Source organism: Cnephaeus nilssonii (assembly GCF_951640355.1).
Source record: "Cnephaeus nilssonii genome assembly, chromosome: 3".
NCBI lineage: Eukaryota > Metazoa > Chordata > Mammalia > Chiroptera > Vespertilionidae > Cnephaeus > Cnephaeus nilssonii.
The window spans coordinates 80346549-80361857 of record NC_137074.1 but is presented as its reverse complement, the minus strand read 5'-3'; the positions used below and the strand labels follow the sequence as shown (position 1 = coordinate 80361857).

At 42.1% G+C, this 15309-nt stretch overlaps 1 pseudogene across 1 annotated transcript; it reads left to right on the top strand.

Moving 5' to 3' along the window:
* Positions 1-9879: 9879 nt before the first annotated feature.
* LOC307097402 (eukaryotic initiation factor 4A-II-like) lies at positions 9880-14892 on the top strand (annotated as a pseudogene). The gene is made up of 2 exons: positions 9880-10195; positions 14269-14892. The product of its transcript is annotated as a eukaryotic initiation factor 4A-II-like (transcript).
* The last annotated feature ends 417 nt before the right edge of the window (positions 14893-15309 follow it).

The window sequence follows — 15309 nt, the reverse complement described above, 5'->3', positions numbered from 1 at the left end:
TCCTGGTTTGAAGGATACTGGAAGTTTTTGTTACTGTGGCTATGGAAACAGCAAAAGCAATCATTTAAGTAATCTGGGCCTCAGGCTCCCCTTTGACTCTAAGGTGGGAGGGGAGGCCCGAAGGAGTGGGACACACCTCTGCTCGGGCCTGTGCCTTTCTTTGCTCTGTGGACAGAGGACCCGCCAAAGGAAGTGATTTCACTGTCAAGATCATTGAGACCTATATGGCTGCTTCTTATGGTCCAGTGACACATGAGCAAATGGGAACAAAGTATATGCCCTTGGCTAACACTTGTTTCAAAGGAACAATAACAGGAAGCCTTGCTCTGAGGCCTCCCTTTCTGTGAGGCACCCTGCACTAGGTGTTTCATAGGCTCCTCACTTCATCCTCACCAGCCTGTGAGCACTCCCTTGTACAGCTGAGGAAACTGAGTCAGCAGAGGTTCCCTCACTTGCACAAGGTCACACAGGTAGGAAGTAGAAGAAACAAGGCTGGAGCCAAACCAGTCAGTCAACTGTAAGTTCTTTTTCACTAATGTTCTACCTCCCACTGTAACCCACACGCTCCCTGTCAGATTCCAGTCAGGGAAACTCAGAATTCACATCAAATTTAGCCCTTTAAAATGGGGGACATCACCCTGGCCGGTTGGCTCAGTGGATAGAGCATTAGCCTGCAGACTGAAGGGTCCCAGGTTCGATTCTGATCAAGGACACATGCCTGGGTTGCGGGCTCGATCCCCAGTGTGGGGCATGCAGGAGGCAGCCGATCAATGATTCTCTCTCATCATTGATGTTTCTCTCTCTCTCTCCCTCTCCCTTCCTCTCTGAAATCAATAAAAATATATTTAAATAAATAAAATGGGGGACATCTGTAATACTGTCAACAATGTTTTAAAAATAGCCCTTTAAGAAAAAACTACAAAAAAAATAAAGTAAAACCACCTCTAATCTACTTGACATGATATATTGGTAATATACTGTGCTCTTCATTTTTACTATAAATTACTACTCAAGATAATAATATACAACAGGCCGAAACCGGTTTGGCTCAGTGGATGGAGCGTCGGCCTGCGGACTGAAGGGTCCTAGGTTCGATTCCGGTCAGGGGCATGTACATTGGTTGCGGGCATATCCCCGGTGGGGGGTGTGCAGGAGGTAGCTGGTCGATGTTTCTCTCTCATCGATGTTTCTAGCTCTCTATCCCTCTCCCTTCCTCTCTGTGGAAAATCAATAAAATATATTTAAAAAATAATAATAATAATAATATACAACAGTATTGATGTTATAGGGATTCAGAAAATGGTGAACTCTCACACATGTCCTTTACATGGGAAAACCATGTGCCAGCACATCAAATCCCGGATGTCCGACAGAACGAGCACGCACTGAAGTCAGCTCTGCAAGGGAAAAGCAGACATCTCGCAGAGAAATTACCCTGGGGCAAAATTAGTCTTTCAATGTGTTCTCTGCGATATTTTCATTATAATCCAGATGTCTTAGCATAGCAAGCAAAAACGTCATGGTCCTGGCCCTAACTGGTTTGGCTCAGTGGATAGAGCGTTGGCCTGCGGACTGAAGGGTCCCAGGTTCGATTCCGGTCAGTCAAGGGCATGTACCTCTGTTGCGGGGACATCCCCAGTGGGGGGTGTACAGGAGGCAACTGATCGATGTTTCTCTCTATCCGTCTCCCTTCCTCTCTGTTAAAAAGTCAATAAAATATATTTTTTAAAAAACAAACAAAAAAACACAATGTCATGGTCCTTCATCTTTAAACCTAAACGCAATGCCTGCCATGCTGTAAAGAAAAGGAAGAAGGAGAGGAAGTGAGGAAGAGGGGCAATGAGAGTGAGAATAGCCCATTATTTTGCCCTGGGAGCTTGTAGCCTCTATGACCTCCCTAAAGTACTATTTAAAGTACTTTTTCTTTATTTTTTGCTTTAAGACCATTGAGTTTAAAAGCTCTTCCAGAGGGCAGGAAGCAAACTACTGTCCAGTCCCCAACTTATTTATTCCAAAGGGTCATCCAAAAATCAGTCATTTTGTTTCTGTAATTTTTTCTCAAAAAACAGTATCATAGGTAGCTCAGTCCTGCTGGCCACTGGACCAGCACTGCTGTGCCCTGGCCAGGGTGGGGACTCAGTCTCCCTGAGGAACTGGTCACGGCCCCAGTCCCCGGCCCCTCAGCAGGTGGGTGAACCTTAGCAGGTGCAACCTTCCCTCAGGGTGCACTGTCACGCCACCACTTTGAAGTTCTTTTTTTAAAAAAATATATATATATATTATTGATTTTTTTACAGAGAGGAAGGGAGAGGGATAGAGAGTTAGAAACATCGATGAGAGAGAAACATCTATCAGCTGCCTCCTGCACACCCCCTACTGGGAATGTGCCCGCAACCAAGGTACATGTCCTTGACCGGAATCGAACCTGGGACTCTTCAGTCCTCAGGCCGACGCTCTATCCACTGAGCCAAACCAGTTGGGCCACTTTGAAGTTCTTAATCATGTAATCTTTGGTTTGGTTTTGTAAGTAAAGTGTGTTGGAACAAGGGAGCATGCACTGGGCCTTGCCACGTGCAGTTCTGCCTCCTTCCGGGTGGGATGGGATCTGTACCCCCATCCCCATGCCCCGCCCACAGCTGCCCTCCACCCCGGCAGGGCCTGTGCACAGATGCAGGAGGGTGGGATGGGCGCACACCCCACCGTGTTTCTCTGCCCTGCACTGGCAGCGCCACGGTGTGCGTGGAGGGTGACTGAGCTGGAGCAAGCCTCCTTTCACAGTGACTCACCCGCCATTCAATGTATGACCTCATCCAAGATACAACCTAATTAACAAAACATGTTTTAAGTTATTTTGGGATGGTGTGATTGCTCTAAAAATTCCTTTGATCTGTGGGTTTATGTTTATAACACTTCTTTAAAGTGTGAAACCCTTGAAACATCAGCATTAATATTCTCTGAAAAAGTAAAATAAATGAATGTGGATGCAAGCAGTTCCTTTCTCAGGATGCCTTGTTCAGTTAGCTCGTCGTTTTGGGAAGATTGGTACCCATGTGTCACTTTTTTCTTCTTTGTTTTGTTTTTTTCCATTGATTTTTAGGGAAAGTGGAAAAGAGAGGGAAAGACAGAAAAAGAAACATTGATGTGAGAGAAACACACTGATTGGTTGCCTCCTGCAGGCTGGGGAGGAGCTTGCAACCAAGGTACATGCCCTTGACCAGAATTGAACCCGGGACCCTTTGGTCTGCAGTTGATGCTCTATCCACTGAGACAAACCGGTGAGGGCTATACCAGTATGTCACTTTTAAAGGACACAGTCTTGTATATCAAACTTCAGAAAGTCTTATTACTTCACAGCAGGAAATATGTTTTTAAAATGTTGCTAAAGACATGGCAACTTTCATCTACTTTTAATTGGCTAAGGCAGGGAGTACTCAGCTATACCCTTTTGAAGGAACCTTTGAAGCCCTCTTATAGAAAATCCCATATAATAAAGATGTAATATGCAAATTGACTGCCACACCTTCACAAGATGGCTACCTATGACCAATCCAGCAGGGGGTTAGTGAGGGACGACCAAATGACTGAACAAGCAGGCTGCGTGGGGCGACCAGGCCGGCAGGGGGGTTAGTGAGGGATGACCAAATGACTGAATAGCAGGCTACATGCATGGGACAACCAGGCCAGCAGGGGTGCTGTGGGGGGAAACCAGGCCAGCAGAGGGGGCAGTTGGGGTTGACCAGGCTGGCAGGGGGGCTAGTTAGGGGTGACCAGGCCAGCAGAGTGGGCAGTAAAGGGTGACCAGGCTGGCAGGGAGGGGGCAGTTGGGGGCGACCTGGCTGGCAGCAGGGGGCAGTTAGGGGCAACCAGGCCAGCAGGGGGGGCAGTTAGGAGCGATCAGGTTGTCAGGCAGAGGCGGTTAGGGGTGATCAGGCTGGCTGGGGGGGGGGGGGGGGGGACAGTTAGGGGCAACCAGGCAGGCAGGCAGGTGAGCAATTAGGAGCCAGCAGTCCAGGATTGTGAGAGGGATGTCCAACTGCCGGTTTAGGCCCAATCCCTGGGCACACACCCCACCGTGCGGTCCTGGATTGGAGAGGGTGCAGGCTGGGCTGAGGGGACCCCCTCTCCCATGCACGAATTTCAAGCACCAGGCCTCTAGTGTGTCTATAATGTATTACCATAGGATATAAAGTAATAGCTCACCTTTCAAATGACCTAATTGATCATAAAACCTAGATCAATGTTTCTTACAACAAATTAAGTATCAATTTATTCCAAAGAAAACTATTATTATTTTTCTCAGTGACTGTGATATCTCTCTTCCAGGCTTGGCCCCATCGTAGAGCAAAAAGTATGAGTTAGCAGCTGACTGAAACGGGAGACCACTGGCAATACTGAACTTTAGCTGAGCCCCTGGGTACTCAGTGGAGAAATCCATCCCCTCACCAATTTGTTTTCTGAGACGGGACCACCATGCTCTCACAGATTCTGAGATAAGACCCACCTCTCTCTTCCTCAGTGAAGGTGACTCCCTGGTTTACCTGCCTCTTAGCGGGTCTGGGCCCCTTCCTTGGAAACGTTTCTCATTAATGAACGTCCTTCCTATGGCCATAGCCTGGTAAAATCTTCTCCTTAATCATCCAGTACGTGTTGTCTTTTACAGTCTCTTTAAGAGGAAAAAAAAAGGTTCAAGTTTTTGTTAAATCAAAGGATATCAAAATAGCAATTGGCAAGTGACATGACTTTGAAATTGACCAGGACTTTACAGTGTGATAGTGTTTTAAAGCAAGGTTTACAAGAACAAAGTAGGTGACTCCATCCCATAAATGAGTTAAATTTAATATAGTAACATGGGCTGCTTTGACTACAGCCTGCTGGAAATACCAGCAGCACCAGGCACAGAATTGTACTTGAAGTAGCAATTTTCTTACCACCTCCTTCTCTTGATTCTTTGCGAATGGTGTGTGTGTGTGTGTGTGTCATTTGAACAGGCTTACAAGTGGCACAATACAAAATGATAGAGGGGGGGAAAATAAACTAAAAATGAAAAAGTTTCTTCAATTACAGAAACCTATCATCCAAAGCTGCTGGGTAGACAAGTGAGTGAGTCTGACATGGCAGATTCTAGTTGCAAACAGGGATTCTGACAAAGGAAATAAATGCTGAGATCTGGATATAACTAGGAATTCCATTTGTTTCTGAAATAACTTTATGTCTAAATATTCTATATGTTGCTACTTGCAAACCATTATAATAGCATACAAAATAAAGCAAATGTCCTCCAGGAGGAGGCGGGTTAAGTAAACTAAGATGAACCCATTCAGTGGACTGCTCTACAGCATTAAAAGTTAATTTGTACCCAGCTGGTGTGGCCAGTGGTTGAGTGTCAATCACAGTTCAATTACAGGTCAGGACACATCCCCCGTAGGGGGTCTGCAGGAGGCAGCCAGTCAATGAGTCTCTCTTATCATTGATGTTTCTATCCCTCTCTCCCTCTTCCTTCTTAACATTTTTAAGTTAGTTTGCTTGGGAAAGAATGGCATAACAATTGTTTATGAAAAAATGTAAAGTAAAAGAAACTTGTTTATGATCCAGAGAAGAAAGTCTGATTACAAATGGCTTAATTTAGATACATTTCTGAATAGAAGGCAGTTCAATGAGTCAGGGACTAAGTCCATATTTCATTTCCATATCCTCAGCACAGTGTTCGTTATGATATGTGTTAAATTAATAAATGTAAGTAATAAATGTAATAAATGGTTCCACTAGAAAAAATACGTTATGCACAGAAAAACTCTAAGACCATACATTAAAATGTTAGCTATTTAATTCTGAGTGGAGGATTCTTCTTTTGCCAATCGGAATTTAAATTTTTATAAAGTTAAAAACATATCTCTTTTTAGGTTTTCCAGAGCAGTCCTACAAAAGAGCCCATTTCTGTATTTAGGCAGTTTAGAGTTGGCTGTCTGTTTCTTAATCTTAGAAAGCAGCGTATTTTCTGATATCCTTGCATTTTATCCCAACTTACCCCTCAGTGAGCAATCACACACAGTCTGTTTCGGATTGTGATCAGTAAATGAAGTGAAAATCAAAGTGAGGTAACCATTATGTGCTGTCTGTCACTCATACGTTTCCCATGTAAATGGCATTTCGTTCTTCTTGCAATAAGAACTGAACCAGAAACTGTGTTGCTCCCTAACAGAAATGAAGCTCACAGGAACAGCTCTGTTCTCAGAGACTTCACAAGCCACCAATTTGAGGAGAAGAAATTGGCTAAAATCCTAGAAGCTCATTCTGAATGCTCTAATAATTCCCTTGAGCCGTAAACAAATTTCATTTCTCAGTGTTAGACATTTATCACTGAAGAATACAATGCCTGCGTTTCTGGACATTAACAAATGTTATGTTTGATGGGCCCACAATTGTGTGTGAATGCTGCTCAAGAGCAATGCCGAGTGCATGTGGAGTGCGAGAGAGATGAGCCTTGTAGCCGAGATTGCCCCTGTCCTCAGCCATGCGTCTGACTTAAAACTGTGAAACGGTAAGCCCAGCGGAAGCATCAGACATCCTGAATGTTATAAGTCAAAGCGGAAGAAAAGCAGCAATGGCAAAAGAACCAGGGTTGGAAGAAGGGAAGAGTGTAAATTTGTTCTGTTTATTTATAGATTTGTCCTTTTAAAAAAACACCACCAATTACATACAGAGTATATCAGAATCAGAAATGTTAATCCAACTGCAGTGCTCTGCTTAAATCATTGCAACGAAGTCCTAAAGAACCACCTAAAATATTACTCTGTTCTGTCTTTTAAAAATATAATCCTATGGAAATACTATCCCCTTTAAATCAGGCTTAAAAACTTAAATAGTTATAAATTTTATTTATGATCTATCTACAATTAAATGGAGAAAAGTTTTAAATAAACTATATTAGCTCAAGTTTGGACCGTTTCCTAGAAAAATATAGCCCTTGGACAGTTTTGAAAGAATTGGAAAAGTTGTACCAATAAATAAAATGAGCCTGGCCAGCATGGCTCAGTGGTTGAGCGTCTACCTGTGAACCAGGAGGTCACGGTTCCATTGCTGGTCAGGGCATATGTCCAGGTTGCAGGCTCCATCCCCAGTAGGGGGTGTGCCGAAGGCAGCCCATCAATGATTCTCTCTCATCACTGATGTTTCTCTCTCTCTCTCTCTCTCTCTCTCTCTCTCTCTCTCTCTCTCTCTCCCTTCCTCTCTGAAATCAATAAAAATTAAAAAAATTAAAGAAAATGAAATATTTCAGAATTAACCCACCCATGAGGGAAGTCATAACAGAAAAAGAATTTGCTTTTAAATCCTTCACACCCAAGGGTAACGTAAGTTTCTGGAATGCTATGTCATTCGTGGCAGAGAATCAAGGCCAATGTTATTGGAAACAAGGAAGAAGTTATTTGCCTCTTTACCTGACATGAAAGAATTCAAATCAATTTGGTTTGCTTTATGGTGAAATGAATGACAAAACACTGAAAGGAATACTCCATCTTTATTTCCCTTAATTCAACCCCAGGAATCAAAATAGGAAGGGAAATATTTTATACTTCCTATGAAGGACTTGTCTCTAAATGGAGTCTTTTTCACAAAATACTCCACACAAAAGAATGCACACTGCCAGTCTACAAAATGACTGCGGATCATTGGAGGTTTTTCTACCTAAAAAACATCTATTTAATACCCACTTGACCTGATTTACTTGGTTCAACCAAAGTTACCAAAGGTTACTATGGGATAAATAAATTTTATTCAACTTGTTGCTCAATACCACGTCTGGACGCATCTTCAGTTGTCTATAATTGAGAGCCCACCTCCCTGCATGGATGTCATTTTCCTTCTTTTGGTTCCCTTTTCAGAACTCAGGAAGTGTGCATACCTCTGCTCTAACACCCATTGCGTTTGTCACTTCGTCTAGCTACCAGCTCACTGTTCTTGCAGGTCAATAACATTTGGTAAATAAAGTAACTAATTAAATACCTCCAAAAGCTATGAAAACTCTACTCAACTACAAAACATACGATGCCATTGAAATGGGACGTATTACTTGAATATTGGGATGGGAAGACTGAGCGAAGTTTACAGTTTTTTGTACCCCTTGGACTCGATAACATAAGGGGCGTGTCAATGCCATAAGATAAAAGCCACGACGGGAGGTGGTGGAGGGAAGGTCTTTGGGGAAGCGCAGCTGTGTGAGCATCCACAGTACACCTTCGTGGTGATGTGCGTCCTTGGGAGGATTCAGCTCAGATGCTTTGGCACTTGGCTACCACTAAGGAACCAAGTCCCTTATGTTATTGTCACAGTCTGGTTTTATTCCCTAGTTAAACACAGAAAATTTACATTTAGAAAGAAGGGGGGGTCCAGATGAGCAGTTACAAAGCCCTTCCCTGTAGAAATTGTTTTTCCATAATACGAATGCCTGTGACTCTCATTTATGGGATCAGATCCTCCTAAGACCTTAAAACGCTCCTGGATGTACGTCAGTCAACTATCAAATCTTCTTTAGGCCAGGAGCCGTGGCTGCTGACTCTCAGTTCCATCTAGCACTGTCCAATTTATAGTCAGTTGTTTGATACACTCTGACTCTAAAACAAGTTTTATGTATTGGGAATTCTCTTCATGCATGTATATCCCAGTAAAACAAATTAATGTAACAGACACAACGGGAAATAAAATCCATGAGTAGGTGTTAATGACATGGTTGTTCTCCAGAATGATTCTACCAATGAGCCGCCCAGGGATCTTCTTCTCTTTATCCGGGATGGACCTGCTCTGGGGCTGCCTGTGAATCTTCCTCAAACGGAGTCTTCCTCAGCGTGGAGGGAAAAGGAAGTCTGGTCCCTGTCAGTCTTGCTGTCATGGTAACATCCATCAAAGGCCATAGCCTTAACCTTGTACATTTCTGAAATCTGATAAAAAAGACTTTTGTTAGTAAGTCATGAAAATGGTTTTATGAATAGGAATTACAGTAAAAATCTAAACAATCAGGATTTAAAAACAGTTGTAATAAATGCTAAGAATGTTTTGCTTATTTTAAAGAATTCTGATTTTGCTTCTGGTGTCTGACTAAAAGCCATCTAGATTAATAAAAGCGTAATATGCTAATTAGACCGGACAGCCAAACAACCTTCCAGACGTCCTTCCTGACGACCTTGTGGATGAAGTCGGACTGTGAGGGCCGAGTCCCTTACACGAATTTTGTGCTTTGGGCCTCTAGTTTTAATAATAAATGGAAAGCATTATCTTGGACATCCATTTAATAGGGGTTTAGCTAGTTTTATAATTTTTCCTATAGAGATATTTGAGCATTATACAAACAAATGTTACAAAACTATAATGTCAGTGTTTTCTAATTCAGTCCTGGCCTGATAGACTGTTACACTCAATGCCTGTCACCGCTGAAGGAAAGTTTCAGGTTTCCCCTTTGTTTCTGAGTAGTATGACATGTTTGGCATAAGTTGGTGAGTTGAAATGGAACATGATTTATCAGAAGAGCAATACAAGCCAATTGGGTTTGTTTTTCAATATATTTTTCCTCTTTAGAGAAAACATAACCGTATGCCCAGTCGGTGTGTTTAGTCCAAAAACAATAGTAACATCTGGTGATCCATTTATGCTTAAATTTGGGGTGGGGATCGGCAATGATTCTAGTTGCTCTCTTAAAATGCAAATTGGCGCTTTTCAGTCGGGCGCTGAGTGGCTTTTCGGAACCTGTCTGGTGGCTCCGCGGACTGTAACAGAGAACAGGGCGGCCCAGAGGGAATGGACCCCGATGGTGTCGTCGAGAGCAGCTGGAATGAGATTGTTGGTAACTTTGACAACATGAACGTAAAGGAGTCTCTTCCCGGGGCATCCATGCTGATGGTTTTGAGAAGCCTTCAGCTACTCAGCAGAGAGCTGTGATTCCTTGTATTTAAGATCCAAAAGGTAATTCTGGCACTTGGAGACTACATGGGAGCAACTTGTCATGCCTGCATCGGTGGAACCGATGTTCGCCATGAAATGCAAACACTGCAGGCCGAAGCACCACATGTTGTTGGTACACCAGGGAGAGTGTTTGCTATGCTAAACAGACGATATCTTTCTCCAAAACCGATCAAAATGTTTGTTTTGGATGCAGCAGGTGAAATGTTGAGCCGGGGATTTAAGGATCAAATCTATGAGATTTTCTGTATAAATCCCTTTCCACGTCCAGCGTGGTCCAGGGTTCCGGTTCAGGGTTCGAGTTCTGGAGAAGGGCCGCACACAAATGAATGGAGACTTGAAGAAATTCAATTTGGCGAAATGGGGGGCCAGGCGGTAGTCCACCTCTAGTGGGAGAACTAACAACTGCTCTGGCCCTGCCATCCCTTTTATTTGAGGCTTTGGGGAAAACATCTTAGTCAAGATAAACAGAAATATACATGTAGCCCTTAGGCAGGAAATAACAAAAACTTAATGGGACAAACCAAGGTGGAAGCTGCTTCAGCTAACAATATCTCAACTAAAGGGTGAGTGGTTAGAGCAATTAAGGTTGTTGACCAGCCTTCCTGGCTTCCTGTCAACACCTCTCTTTTAGTGAAACTGATTTGTTTCCCGCATCTCCCCCGTTTTCTTTTCTTAAAAAATCTTGCATATGCAGACTAGAAATAAACATATAAGAACAAAAAAATGAGACAAGCAACAATGGCTATGCTGAGAGTCAAATGAAATCCGTCTGCAGTAAGTTTCTTTCTGGGCCAACAGTTTTTGAATCCCAGTTTCAATGTCCAACAGTCTTTTGAGAACATGTCAGCAATGGTATCTGGATGGTGGACAGATGGTGGTAATGCAGGTCCGACCTCTGGTTTGGTCCTGGGCAACCTGTAGCGACGCACAGCTGCTGACTGCTAGCATAGCAAGGTGTCGTCAGTGTCTTCCATCTCTGAACTGCTTCTCTTTTGTCTTTATGGCTGGAGCACTCCTGTTAATTCCTCTCTGTTGCAGGAATCCACATGGTCTTGGAGTTGTTTTCTGAAAATATACAAACATTCTCGACCAAAAGTTAATAAAGGAATCTTTTCTATAAATTTTACTTGGGATCCTTTTTATTTGAGCCCAAATGATTTTCCTTTGGCTTATTCTGACACCATGTGTGTTTTTTCATAGGTGTCCTGCCTTTAGTATTACAAATGAAAAAAAGAAAAAAAAATTTTTTTTGGATATTTTTCCTTACATAATATTTTTCCACTATCCCCCTTTTTTGATATAATTATTAGGAGGCTTTTGGAAAATTTTTATAATGCAGTCTTGATCACTTTAAATTTTAACTTTTTGTACAAAAATATGACTGTTTTAGGTTCATTGCATGTTAAGCAATTTTACCATGGAATGAACTTCCAATAGAAATTTTAGTTAATAATTTAGAAACAGATTTTTGTCCAATACAATTAAATTTTCTTGAATATTCACTTATTTCAATTAGCCAATTTAAATTAATCTGAAAACTTGACTATTTTACTGTCAAATTTAATACTCTAACAATAATCTTAGTTTACCCTGTAAGTATTAATGCAAAGGATTATTTGCATCCTTGAGAAGGCTCTAAGCATTCCTGGTATTAGACTGGATTTAGATATAGGGCAGCTGTTGTCAGCCAAGTCTCTGTTGCCTGGGTCCTGATCTGAGCTGGACAAGTCTTTGTTGGCCACCTGGGTCCCGATCTGAGCTAGACATGGGAAGCACGAAGCAGCCATGGGGCAGGAGACCTCTCTCAGAAGGGGCGAGTGTTCAAGCCCCTGCAATGGTGGGGGGGGTGAGGATCTGTGCCCCACCTCTGTTGACCCCCAAGTTCTCTCCTGATGGCCCCTCTGCGACTGTGCCTGTCTTAGGTTGTTCCTCCCTTGAGGAATCTTACCCGTCTTTGACTAACCAGCCATCCTCCGGGGCCAAGCAGGGTGATGTGAGGTTCAGTTTTGTCTCCTCGGTAGCCTATGCCCCTATGGCCTCCATGCCCAGCACCTGCCTTGGGATCCCCTCACCTGCTGGCGGGGCCCTGGCATTTATCACGTATCTTGGGGAACCCAGGTTTCTTCTCCAGGGAGGGCCCAGCTCACGCCATTGTGCGAGAGACAGATCCATGGTACCAGCCACCATGAGGCTTCAACCTCAGCAGGAACAGAGAGCTCAGGCAACAGCTGTGGGCAATTGGATGGTGAGAAGAGGGTCCCTCTTGGCAAAAAGAGCAAGAAGGGCCAATATAGAATGCTCAAGTGCCTTTCCAGGGGGCCTTCCACACCGTGGAAGGGATTAAATCCTTTCATTTGCTTTTAAATTGCTGCCAAACATTCAAAGAATTAGTTTGTAAGTTTGTTTGGTATATGCTGTTGTAAAATATCAAAAATTATAATGACATTGTAGAAAAATATCATGTAAGGATTTTCTTTGCTCTAGGCATGGCAATTCAATTTCAAACTGGCTGTCAATTATTTAGTTACTTCGTTTTGCCCTTTTTGGGGCCAAAACCTTCATAACATTTAAATTATATTTATTTTTATTTGATAAGGCTTTCCATGCAATTTCAAGTATATTCTGTTAAATTTCAAAAGATTTTCTTTAAGAAGAGAGAATAAATTTCTTGTATTACTCCGGGCCCTTGGAGCTTTCCAAGAATCATCTCTGTTAAGAACTTGAAATTTTAACATGGTAAAAACCATCAAATATATATATATCCATATATGATTTACAGATTATAATATTTTTTATAATTATCTTAAGATATCAATTAGATTTTAAACCAGTTTTTGCATAGAAAAATTTTGGTTGGGAATCACAAAATTAATCCTCTTTTTTAATTAGACCAATAATAAGCAACTTATTTTGAATTCCTAATTATTAGAGAAAACACAACATTTTTATTTTCTCAAAAATAAGTTCTTATAATTTTAGGCATTTAATTACCACAACTATTTTTTCTCCCAATTTAATTTGCACTTTGAACTTTTAAAGCTGGCAAGTCAAATATTTTTAGCATGTCCTAGATTAATAACACAATAACACTTTATATTTCTAAGAATAAATACAAGATATAATCAATTAAGAGCTTCAATTTTGTCCTCTAGGTTTTTTATGAGGCAAATTTAAACTTTACTTTTCATTTGCCAGTGGCTCTGGAAAACCAGGTTTGGTTTATTCAAATGTAAATTACCACATTTCTTAGCACACTGGGAGAGTGGGCCTCCATACTGGATCTCCACGTGTCTCCCTTCCTTCATGTGGAAGCATCAGCAACAGATCTGGCTGAATTTCTTTTCATGCTTAAAAGATAAAGACAGATCTTAAATTTTTTCTTTCTTTTTCGCTTTCCAAAGTAATAACTAACACCCAGTTTGGCCAAGACTTGCATCTCTCTGCGAATTCTTTTATAATTTTTAAATGAAACCCTAAGTAATCTCATTGCAGGAGAACAGATAGCCTTGCCCTCTCCTGCCACCTTTGAATTTCTCCGCACCAGAGGCGGCTTCAACAGTGGAGTTTCACTTCTTATTACAGACTTCAGACTCCAAATACCAATCAAGATTCCAATTTGAACAAGAAACCACATTCTTTAAGCATGCAAACCAAAAGTCTATAATAAAGTTTTCTTTATATTTATAACCTAATTCTTCCCCATTAGCCTGGCTGAAAAAGACTTTCCCACCCTACTTACAGTTCGTGACTCTGCAGCTGGCCGTGGGCTTTTGTGTGAGGTGAACTTCCCTCACCTTTTTCTGGTGAATTTTCCACACCTTTCCTCGGTGTACTTTTTCCTTCCTTCGCTCTTAGGCGAAAAATACCTTCTCCTCCAGAAGTCCCTCGGTAGGCGCCAGAATGTAGGAATCCCTTTTCACGTCCAGCGTGGTCCAGGGTTCCGGTTCAGGGTTCGAGTTCTGGAGAAGGGCCGCACACAAATGAATGGAGACTTGAAGAAATTCAATTTGGCGAAATGGGGGGCCAGGCGGTAGTCCACCTCTAGTGGGAGAACTAACAACTGCTCTGGCTCTGCCATCCCTTTTATTGAGGCTTTGGGGAAAACATCTTAGCCAGGATAAACAGAAATGTACATGTAGCTCTTAGGCAGGAAATAACAGAAACTTAATGGGACAAACCAAGGTGGAAGCTGCTTCAGCTAACAATATCTCAACTAAAGGGTGAGTGGTTAGAGCAATTAAGGTTGTTGACCAGCCTTCCTGGCTTCCTGTCAACATCTCTCTTTTTGTGAAACTGATTTGTTTCTGGCAATTTTCCAAAAATTAAATACAAGTATTCAGGTTGTGTTGCTTTCTGCCACGATGCCAACTGATGTGTTGGAGGTGACCAAAAAGTCTTTGAGAGATCCGATTCGAATTCTGGTGAAAAAGGAAGAATTGGCTCTTGAAGGAATCAAACAGTTTTATATTAATGTTGAAAGAGAGGAATGGGAGTTGGACGCACTTTGTGACTTGTATGAGACACTGACGATTACCCAGGCCATTCTTTTTCTCAATACAAGGCGCCAAGTGGACTGGCCCACTGAGGAAATGCATGCCAGGGACTCCACAGTTCCCGCTCTGCATGGTGACGCGGACCAGAAGGAAAGAGATGTTATCATGAGGGAATTCCCATCAGGGTCAAGCCGTGTTCTGATCACTGCTGACTTGTTGGCTCGTGGGATTGATGTGCAACAAAGGTCATTGGTTATAAACGATGATCTACCTACCAATCGTGAAAACTATATTCACAGAATTAGCATTGGGGGTCGATTTGGGGGGAAAGGTGTGGCTATAACCTTTGTTACTGAAGAAGACAAGAGGATTCTTCTTGATATGGAGACTTTCTACAATACTGCCTGCCGTGGAGGCAATGCCAATGAATGTGGCTGACCTTATTTAATTCCCGGATGAGATAGTTTTGAATGCAGTGCTCGCCGTGACTGACTAGGCGATCACAACGTGCATTGTGCTTCTTTCTTTGGAAATATTTGATTCTTGTCTCAATGCTCATAACGGATCAGAAATACAGATTTTGATAGCAAAGCAACTTTAGTCATGAGCTCTTGTGAGGAGAGTCATTGGCTTTATCCTCTAGAGTTAGACTGTTGGGGTTGGGTACAAAAGATGGGGTCTATAAAATCTTTCTTTCTTAGAAGTTTATTTCCTAGTTATGTAGAAACAGTTGTATTAGATGTTCTCTATCATTTAGTAATATACTTGTGGACTAAAAGATGTAAGTGCTGTATAAAATCAGCCAATTATGTTAAACTAGCTTATCTGCCTTTATTGTGTTTGTCATTAGCCTGAATAGAAGGCC